The 11287-nt window shown below is 43.3% G+C and overlaps 1 protein-coding gene across 2 annotated transcripts in view; it reads right to left on the bottom strand.

Moving 5' to 3' along the window:
• Positions 1-11287, bottom strand: part of BCL2 (BCL2 apoptosis regulator) — an 89843-nt gene that overhangs the window by 5762 nt on the left and 72794 nt on the right. The window lies entirely within an intron of this gene.

Raw genomic sequence — 11287 nt, 5'->3', positions numbered from 1 at the left:
ATCCTAGGCTTCCAAATTTTTGTAAAAGCAAACATTCTCTACTTATGTTATGTTGCCTTTAGACATTTTGCAATGTTACTATGCTAGGCGGTAACCTGCCTTCTGAAAATGCATACATGTCACGGATCACAGCAAGAACAAAGAGTAACAGGTCTCTGCCCTTCATAGAAACCTTTCAGCCAGATGCATTTCCCATAAATCACACATTAAATAGCCTTCCTCATTAGCCCATTCTAGATATTGTTAAAATAAGTGCATTTATGGTTATACCACGAGAGGGCGTGTAAGGGTTTTTTATATCGTGCCATTTTGACTCCTGTTCACTAGACCAAGTGAGACGCAAATAAATAAAACATTTGTAATCTCCAAATGTGTTTTTATATTAAGTAATATTGGCTCGTGTTGTAGGTAAGAGTGAATGTGTCAGTAACAGAATAGCTAAGGGGTTTGCCCAACAGGTTGACCCAAATTGTCTTCCTCCTGATATTTCTCAATGCTTCTTCCTCCAGGCAATCATTTTCAAACTTGAGTATCCAAGACTATATTCTTAAGTGAAGGCAGTTTAACCTTTGGGGCCAATGTCTTAACGCAAATTGTTCTTCCCTGAGAAAATTCAGCAACTTTTGCATAGCTGTGTTGTGTTTGAAATAGACATTGCCAAACCTTGGCCTCAATATTCTTCTGTGCTGATGAAGAGCCGAGAAGTACAGAGTTTGCTGAGCAGTTCTTTGGACAGCTTCCTTTATTTCTCCTTAAGGCTATGAAGTAACACAATATCCTAAAATGTTACAGACTGGGCTAAATCCTGTTGCCGCCAGTGCAGACTCACTGACTTCCATGGGAGCTTTGTCTGGATAGAGAGTTCACGATCATGCCTTATAAAAATACAAGAAGGGTGAAGTTCAAAACTTGCTGATATTATAATAGGTGGAAAACACAGGAAACGAAAAAAAAAAAAATACCATGGAAATGCAAGTCGTGAAAATATCTTAATGTTACATTTCCATGGTTTCTTTCTGTGGGCTGAGTCTCACTTCTGTATAGTTATGACAGCCAACGCACACCCAGTATCAATTGCAAAATGAGCATATTTTGTGCCTTTCTACCCACGCTCAGCAACATTCAGCCCAGTTTGCCAGAGAGGCCATTGCTAACAATTCAGTAGAACCCCTAGCATTCCCTATGAGGATGGATAGAGGGTTACAGTAGAACTTGAAGACAAGGCAGACCTATGGTATAACGTATGGTTCAAAAGAGGAACACCAAGAAAAAATGTGTAGCATGCAGTACTATTTTTGCTGAGATTATACAACAATAACATGAACCCAGCTTAATGGTGTCTGCACTATATATTACAAGTAGCTCTTTATGATCATTCTCCCTCCCCTTCTCAAACATCCTGATTAGACCTATTTCCGAAGCTTGTTTGAACAGCCTGTCACTATTTGTTTAAGTTTCAAACCTGTTTTAAATAAACACATGTCCATTTTATGTACTAAAACAAGGAGAGGGGGAGGGACCCATTACTGAAAACTATTTCAGCACAAGGAGAACCCTAAACAGAATCCTGACTGTTTCATAGGATTTGTCTTCTATAAACCCACGTGTTTGTCACTGGATTTTTGTCACCTAAATCGGTCTGTTTAAAATAAGAGAATCTCACTAAAACAAATAAGCTTAACAAAATTGCCTCAAACACTTGATGTCGTTTGAAAAACACTCTTTATAATGAAAGCAAGGGTCCCCTTGGCAAATGGACCGAGGCAAGTTTTGGCTTGGTGAGGCCTTCTGGAAATCTCACACGGTTGGAAACAAAAGGGCTGTAGGCCTTTAAGGCCTAACTATTTAAAATTTAATGGAATGTTATATCCTGGATGTAAAATTGTATCAGGGCAGTTAAAAATTATATGGAAAAGAGCTCTTCATTCAGACCTGTAAGTTGCTTGAAAGTAATTTCTTTAGAAGCTTTTATGAAGTCAAGTAAGCTTGTCATTCATTTATGGCCTATATTCACGTTGACCATTTCAGCACAGCAAGAACGATGGAAGCAGTAAAGAGAAGAACATTCTGCCTGAGCTCCTCATGGTCCCCATGCACCAAGGTGCACGCCTCACCCATCTGGGTTTATATGGTGGGCCAGGGGTAGGCCAGGAGCCCCACTACCCACTGAGATGCCCACGGGGACAGTAGGTCCTGTTCAGGCCCTGGTGGAGTTTGTCACCATGGAAGATAAGGAGGCACGATGGTGATGATGGTGTCCTGAGTGGTGCCCTGGCTCAAACCAGCGGCTCCCAATCGCACTACCTCTCTTGTCTGCTGGCCCAAATTTGGCAGTACTGATTCAAGAAACAAATATAATCTTTAACTACAGAAACATTTGTTACTGGCATTTGGATTTGATTTAGTCTCGGTCCTTTTGCAGCTCAGCCTCCATCCCTGTTCGAGAGGCAAGGCCTATCCTCAAGGCTGCAGAGGAGTCAGTACTTCCCATATGCTGAGCCCAGCACTGCATCATTGGCACGAGTGTTCCCCCCAACAATGCCAAGGGAAAAGCCAACCTCAGCATGGCATTTATGCATTTATGGCTGAGGGGGTGGTAGGGAGAGCAAACATGAGGAAGTAAAGACTTCCTTTTTCTACCTGAATCAAACAGCTGTTGAGGAAGTGACTTTATTTCCCTCGTTATCATTGGTTTGACAGGATATCCTCTTGAGCCACATTGTACTGAATGAAGAGCTGGTGAGCCTTCCATTTTACTGAGCGGGAACTGGCTTGCAGCTATTCTCTGCTGCCCTCTCTTTGACTCCAAAACAAACAAACAAACAAACACCAGCTCCAGACTTTTGAAGAAACCTGCCCAGGTCTGAATGACACCGTGCTGCCATCTGTCATGATGGGAGAGGGAATGACATCCGCTCCAATGCCATGATTTAGCAGCTGAATGACTTTTCTCTCACTCCTGCCTCAGTATGAGCAACATAAATTCTCATTAAAGCCTTCATTCCTGCATGGTAATTCATTTCAGAGGTGATTTGGGGAGGGAGTGAGCGAAGAGAGCTGCTCAAATCGTCTGATGTTGTGTTATGCAATGAAACCTCATTAAAATGTCATCTTGAAGCTAAATGAGAAAAGTTCTTGGAACATTTAAAAAAAAAAAAAAAAAAAAAAGCAGACAAATCTATAGCTGTTCTTCTCTTGAAGAGATCACGAGTCCTCTATGGAAACCCAAGCACTGAGGAGATGCAAATCAGGGCAGCTGAGCCCCTGGTGGTGTTGCGCCAAGGCACAGCGTTTCATAAGGCTGGTGTCGTTAGAAAGGCCAGTGTCTTTGTACACCTGGGAGTGTTGACATGCTGGCACTTCAACCAGGTCTACTTCATCAAACTATAACGTGCAGGAAGGGAAGGTGTCACAAACCATCCCACTGACTGCTGGCAGAGTACCTGCCCACTGCCTCGGCTTTGGCGCTGGTACACCTGATCAAATCCTTATACGGGTGGTTTTTTTTAACCCCTCACCTTTTCCTGTGGTAGAAATGGATCTATTCTGGATTCTCTGTTTTCACAATACCCTACACAGTCCTAGAGCTGCAGCTTCAATTAGTTTGCATCTGCACACCCTTTTGTTTCTCCAGTGATATCTGAGGTTTGTGACTTTGGACAAAACTGGTTCTCGTCATAGTGTTCTCAACGTATCTTCTTCATTCTGTGTTCTTGTCATTTGTTTAAATACTTACGCTGATGACCCTATGTACTGGGGCATGTCCTGCTACCCTTGTTAATGCCAGGCTCTCAGTGAAGTATATGTAAATTCAGATCAATGGAAATACTATTTGCACGGGGCTGACTAAACATAGCACTCAGATGGATACATTTATGGGGTAAGGAATAATCGCGGTTACATTTCTTCATACGAACTGACGCATGCGCTTAGAAATACATAAATAAATCTGACTGGTTATTGCAATGGGGGTGACTGTTCCAGTTCATGCTGCTGGAAAGTGAAGCTGTTGGCAGATAGATTTCCTCCACAGCTGACAGAGATGAAGGATAAACCTACGCTGTGGGGAATGGTCAAGCCATTTCTCTTTAAATATGGGTTTAGGAAGGTGTGGATCATTCAGCTTGCATGGAAAGCCATGCAGTGTTCAGACGAGGCTGCATTCTTGTTAAACCAAATCAGCATGAGAAATGTTTCAGCAATTTTGTCTTGGCGTCTCTGCTTAATTCAGTTAGACGTGGCTCTGCACTATGCAAAAGCCCAGACCTAGGGGAGGTTGCCTGGTTTTCTTACTCCTGGAAAGGGCCACACTAAAGTGAAGTGTTTCTGGCATCAGCTGTGCAATGTCACTGCAGCAGTTCATTGGTGGTATTTAATGGGTGCCACTTATGGGGGAGCAATAGTAGCATTAAGGAAAGAAAGAAGGCGAGGAGGCAGTCTGGAGAAAATCTTCCATGTTCAAACAACACAAACAAAGCTGCTCTGCTCAGTCCTTGACAAGTTCTTTTCTGAAGGTTGGTAAGCCCATTTAACCCATCATCTTCTATTTTTAACACTGATATATAGCAGCCTTAGTTTTTACTTTTGGAGTTATACTTGGGCTGAATGGTAGAAGCTGTATATAATTCATACATAGAAGGAAATTGCATGTATTTTCACATATCTCAGTTGCACTAAGAACCATTCAGTTTTAGGCCACCTTCTTCTTCTTCCAGACAAATTCAGCAAACCATTTCTAAGGAGTTTACATTCACATACAGAGGTGGACTTAGGAAATGCCACAGAGATTTGTGGATCACTTTGGAGAACAAAGCAAGCATCGCAGGGTTGGTAAGGGAGCTGTATGGGAAACTGTTAATCACAGCCTGAACTTCTGATTGACCACCTGAGGCAAGTGTTGGGCCAGCTGCAGGAGCACAGGTGAAGGTAATTCAGCTGTGCTCACAGAAGGGGTGGAGCTTGACTCCACCTCTCCTAGATTTCATTTAAGGGCTGACCACCACTAAGGCAGCATCTCTTTCTGGAGACTGCTGCTTTGAGGAGTTCTGGTGACAAGCCTCAATGTTTTCCACCTTGACTGAAGGCCTCAGGGTTGGTGAGTTTTTCCTATAGATAACCTCTGTCTGTCTATTTACCACTATTCTTGCACTATTCCTATACTGTGATGGAATGGTTTCAAGATACAGCAGGGGAAGTTCAGTCTGGACATTAGGAAATATTGCTTCTCAGAAAGGGTGGTCAGGCACTGGAATGGACTGCACAGGGAGGTGGTGGAGTCACCGACCCTGGGGGTGTTCAAGGAATGACTGGATGTTGCGCTGAGGGACGTGGTTTAGTGGGAGCTATTGGAAATAGGTGAATGGTTGGACTGGATGATCTTTTAGGTCTTTTCCAACCTTGGTGGTTCCATGATTCTATGATTCTATTCCAACTGTACATTACTTTTCTTGTGTTATTCCAATTGTATGGGGAGCTCATGCTCTAACATCACAAGCTTGATGTTCCTTGGGGTCCCTTCCAACCCAAACCATTCTATGGCTCTGTGTACACTTTGCAAAGAAACACAGTGTATTGGGACCATTGTCACAGCTTTAGAATGACACTAAAGCAAAAATAATGACAAAATGGGTCTGAAAGACGACAGGCCCAATTCTCTCAAAGTCTTGTCTGAACTCTCAATAATTTACTCTTAATGTGAGTACCTAATTTAAAAGCCCAAATTTGACAATTTGGTTCTGGCAGGTATTTTGCTAATAAAGGAAAATATGTACATGTGCACACCATTGTGTTCCCCACATGCTCCAGCTGCCAGTATCTGTCACTCTCAGGATGCAGCAAAAGAGTTAAATCATGTAACAGTCTGAGAAATGGGAACTGAAAGTAGCTGCTTGTAGAAATGCTCAAAGTGCTTTGGCACAGCTTTTGTCATCAGCCCACCGCTTTGGCAACAGAGGGCTTTGTTTAATACATTTATCCTGCAGTGCAGCGAAAGGGCTTGAGGCACAGGTATTAGCCGAGGTAAACAGGGAAAAGAAAGACAGAAAGAACAAGGGTTTGCCAAGGCAGGGCTCTCTCGGAGTGGTCTCTGCCAGGACAGGCAGTGCATGTGAATGTGGAGGGTGGAATCGAACTAGTCTGAGCAGGTTGTGCCATCAGCTGAGCCACGAGGGACCAGTCACACATTTTCCCTGCTGCTTGTTTTAACATCTCTTAGGAAAATACTTGATCTCCTGTTTGCTGTCTAAACATGGTGCTCTGATCCCCAGGCCCCTTGGCTTGCCTGCCTTGCACTCTGCCTTGAGCGCAGCACACAGAAGCATTGCTGCAGCCGTAGTGCTCCGGCCCCATGCCGGCCAGCACTGCTCTGCTACTCTGGTAAAAGTTCAGGCAAAGCTACTGGCACCATCTTCAGAAATGCCACGCATTCCTCACATGGCTCAAAGCAGGCTTTTGCTGGGTTTTTTTTTAAAAGATCTTGTGACAATCAGTTGATTTACAAGGGGAAAGAAACAGCGAAGGTTATCTGATGACAAAGTAACCTTATGATATATCTGCAGTTCAATAAATAAGTACTAACAAAATAAAATAAAGGTTGAGCAACGTAAAAAGTGCTGTAGGCTTAAATGGGCAGGTAGCTTCTACCAGGGGCCATGTGGAAATTAAGAATTTGTGCATGTGTTTTCTTTTGTGAGCAGCACTTCATTAGCAGCCCAGACCATTTTTGTTCACCTGTGAAAGCCTTATTTGAGGAAGACATAAGGCAGGTAATGGATTTGTCATGCCACTTCCTATATCTACCCTTGTATGCAGTGCCCCAGCAGGTGCTGTAGGAGCAAGCTGTAAGCCCCCTGCCACCGCCCAGCATACAACAGGGGGAAGATCTCTGGCATCAGTGTGTGATGCATTACTGGATCACCTTGTGGGGTTGCTCTGCTTAGTGCTGTTCTTAAAGGCCTCTCAGAATCTTGCTCTACGTTTTCATCCTTTCACAGCCCAGTGGTAATGGGGAATTAACACAAAAGAAGTTCCTGGCCTGCATCAGCTCAGAAGAGATTGTTTTTTGGTCCGAGTGCCTCTGCTCCACTCCTATCTGTTTGTTTACCACAAAACCACAAGACCTGGGAGACCAGTGATGGGTGACCAAGCAGGGAAAGAAGCTAGGAGAGGCTGTGCAGACCAAGGAAAGTGGGAATTCAGACAAAGTCAGCTGCCTGTCACCTGTTGTCACAGTGCACTGAATCCTACTGTCACCCCAAGACAGCTTTATGAGTTGCTTTACCTGACAGGCACTCATTGGGTAGGCTGGGAAAACTTCAAGCTTTCTGTTCATCCAGAAAGCCCTCCTGCGTGTACTATTGGGTAAGAGCTAAGAGGGACCATATGAAAAGAACAGGGAAAATCAGGGTGTGAGGACATGGTTCGCAAACAGATTGAAGGGCTTTGTTTTGCTATTCAGAACAGCTCTTAAATTAATTTGCATGCACAGTTGTAACACCTTAACTACAACCATTAGATTTATTCAAATGCCACCATGCAAAAACAAAATAAGAAGGTTTAATGAGTTGCAAATAATCTCTGTCCCTCCACCTCCAATACCAACAGCAGGCATCCCACAGGAGAAATGCTAAAAATTCCCTTTTCCAGGGCCCACCTGCTCTCTCCTCCTTTCTAGTGCTTCCTCCCACCCAGAAACAAGTACAGTAGGGATGTTTGACAGAGACACACCTTCAACCCTTACACATGCTTTAATTCCTCTGTGCACTCAAAGTCATTTTTACTGTGAAAGAGATAAACTTTGGGCACCAGTGAGGTTTTAAAAACTTAATGCTGAAATCTAAGGGCTGTAGTGGGCTCTTCTTTTCTTTTGCTGATGATCTGTTGTTGCCAATGAAGTAAGCTGGTCTTCCTGAGCTTTGTTGCTATCAGTTGGATCTCCTGCATGTCTTGCAGGGCAGAAGCCTCAGCTCTCCTGTGTGCCAGATGCTCACATTAATTGCTGGAGCAAGTCTAATGCTGCTCCTTACAACCCAGCAGCATTGGCAGCTCAGGATGAGGGTTGAGGCAATTTAGAATGCCAGCCCTCTGAAATAACAGGGCCCTCATGGTTTTCTTTGTAGCCTGGTGCTCCTGAGAGGAGGCAGAGGCTGTGCTGCTGCAGGATGATGGACACGAGGGCGGTCACACTCCTGTCACCAGAGCCTGAAGTACCGCTATCAACAAGTTACACATACACATCCTTGGGAACAGCCGAAATACAGCTCAGCCTGCATTCCTATGGCCAGTCATTCAAAACAGAAACTAAAGGATTTGGTTAACTGCTTTACTTATTTATTTAACGCCTGCGTGTCCTTGCAGATCATTCACAAAGAGCTGAGCATTTATATTTCCTGTTGACGAACTTTGAAAGGGAGAGTGCCAGTGGAAACTGGATCTCTTAATGATCAAGTTCTGTGGACAGCAAGTCAGATGCAAATTCGTGAAGTATTTAAATCAGTTGTTGTGACCTTGAACTAACACTGCTAGGAAGCAGAAGGCCCTTCACTTAGGCAGGAAAGACTGGTAATTACTTGGTGTGCTAGTGTTTCCAAGGGAGCAGAAATGTCATGCTAAAGTTCAGATACTCAGAGGAAAGAGTAAGAAACAAAATCATGAATACCAGCCAAATAAAGAGAAAAAAAAAAGAAAAGAAAAGAAAAATGCATTACCTATGAAATCAGTGCTTGAAAGCTTTCCCACTTTCTAAGATAAATACGACTTCAGAGATTGGAAGCTGCAGATAAAAATGGCTATAAGGTCCAAAATGTAGCTATCTGCTTCTCTGAAAACTTCTACATGCAGGTGGGCCTTTATGGCAGAATGCAGTTCTAAGGAGAGAAAGAGGGAGCCGACCTCACACCAAACAAGCTGGCCCAGGGGCAGGTGTATGGATGCAAGTACTGCAGGTACATAAGAACAGTACTGTAGGCAGGCTAACTATTCCTGCTGTGAAACTTGTGCAACTACTGCTTAGACACAGCTCATCTACCAGAAAGAATTGTTGGCTTCATTTGTGCACAAATACTTACAGCACTGCCTTCTCTGTGCAGCAATGTGCGCAGTGACTCCTTCTCAAGCAGCTGCTGCTGGAAGGCCAGGCTCTCTTGCCCAGGCACTTCCAAGTAGCCTCAAGAATTTCATTAAAGCATTCATCTGCCCTCAATGAAGTGCCAGAGGAAGCGGTTGCAAGAGCTGAGGGATTCATGTCTGGTGGAGGGAGAAGGACCAGATCTGGAAGTAGGTACTGCAGTTATCTAGAGAATTAACCACAAATAACTCCTGTGTGCCATACCTCCTGTGCCTGTCTCTCTTCAGGTGATGAACTGTGTCTGTCTCTTTGCCTCACATTTCAGCTATTATACTCATCCTCTCTGTCATGCTTCCATCACAGATGCCTGCTGCTCCCATCCCAGAGCAGGAAGGCACCAGGATTGTTTCCACCAGCTTTGCAACAGGAGGAGCTTCCTTCCACAGCGGCAACCCTCAGCTGGCAATGTATGGCTGGAATCCAGCATATAAGTGACATAAACTCCCCTGGAGCTGCCTTCATAATCTCCTATAATTAACTGCTGTTGCTATAAGTTTAGACAAACCCAGGAAATCACATGCAAAATTCTGTCTGATTTGCTATCTAATCTTCTCATATCTAGGTTCTTGTACCGCACACATTGCTGTGGTATCTGAGCATCTTGGTGCCTGGATGCAACTCAGTTGAACCATTTTCAAGCTAAGCTGCTGGCCAAACGCTACTCCTACCAGCAGCCAGCTGTCTTGCTATGAACAAACGGCAAAGAAGCATCTTCAAAGGCTCCCCCAACGTACCAGCTTCTCTTGTCTTTCTTTCTCAGATAATGTAAGATTGGGAAACTTGCCAAGCATCACGCTAAACCGAAAGAGACATTCAAATTGCTGCAAGTATAAGAGCCAAGGGAGCCCAGTCTGCCAGAATGTTATTGCAGCAGTCTCAAGGAGCTCACGGCATTAAGACTTCATTTTGTTGTGTGCCTGCCTGTCTAGGAGATGCATCACTGGAGGCCAGAAAAGCATCACTTCCTCAATATTAAATACAAGCGGCTTGGACAACTGCAAGCCATTTGTTAGCTTCAAGCTTTTGAATCAGTTTTCTTTCTTTTAAGACGGGAGGCATTTGATCCTGCGGTTACTGTTGCTTGAAACAGAACTTCTGCTTTCAAGGGGGTTTCAAATAGACTCCTTTCTGGTGAGCATACAATCAAAGCAGGAACGCAGAAAAGGACCAACAGTCAAAAAGGTGATGAAAAGAAGCTGTGTTATTTCTGGATGAGAAATACTAGATATAGGTTTGACTGATTTAAGCCCCAGTAAAGGAAAAGTTCAGAACTTATCTACATTTTAACTGTAAAGAAGCAGTCCTCCCCCCCCAGGATGAACAATTTATACTGATATCAAAGAGTATTCTGAGTCATTAACTGAAATATGTTGTGCTGGTAGAAGACAGTTATATCTGCAAGATTTTGCCTACATAAGGATTTGCACCAGCATAGTTTATATCCCTAAAGGAAGTCAGATGCTGAACCAATACGGGCATACTGTACAGTGCAAACAAGGCCTGAAAAATGGGGACAATTTCAATGTTTTGGTCTGCATGTTTCTGTTTTAAAAGGTTCTGCATTTGTATAATGACAGCAGTTACAGTAAAAAAGCAACCACCTAAAGCAACAAGAAACTAGAAGTAATCTAAAATCCCTTTTTTGTTTTGTCTATTTATTCCCACAGCTTTATTCGCAGAGGTGGTGGGAGTCAGTGAGACAAGCTGAGATGAGCCTATGATCATAGTATTAAGTTGATTTGACTATTAGATAACTTTAATTTAAATGTTCCCCACGGGCTTTCTGGTATTTTTTTTTTCCTTATTTACTTCTTGAGACTATTTAATACTTTGACCTGAAGGAAGAAGATTTTGCGCAAGCAAGAGGATTAAAGGTTCAAATTAGTTAAAGATGAAACAAATCGACTGATTCACCAAAGCCCCGTGTTCCCAGTGTCACCAATAATACTATTATATATTAAACCATTAATATGCTTGAAATGCAGGAAAAAAAGGTATTCAAAGCATAGGTTACCGGTGTTGTTTGCTTAAAGTAAAGCACTGTTCCATTGCACACTTTTTACTGAACTTCTATCCCATCCAAATGGACATCCTATATGTCTGTAATAACCATGGGTTGTTAAATGGGCTCCTGTCATACCTGTTTCATCTGGTATGCTGCTT

Source organism: Coturnix japonica, chromosome 2 (genome assembly GCF_054131305.1).
Source record: "Coturnix japonica strain WE chromosome 2, WE-NBRP24, whole genome shotgun sequence".
NCBI lineage: Eukaryota > Metazoa > Chordata > Aves > Galliformes > Phasianidae > Coturnix > Coturnix japonica.
The sequence above is the reverse complement of the archived record's forward strand: the minus strand, read 5'-3'. Positions and strand labels throughout refer to the sequence as shown.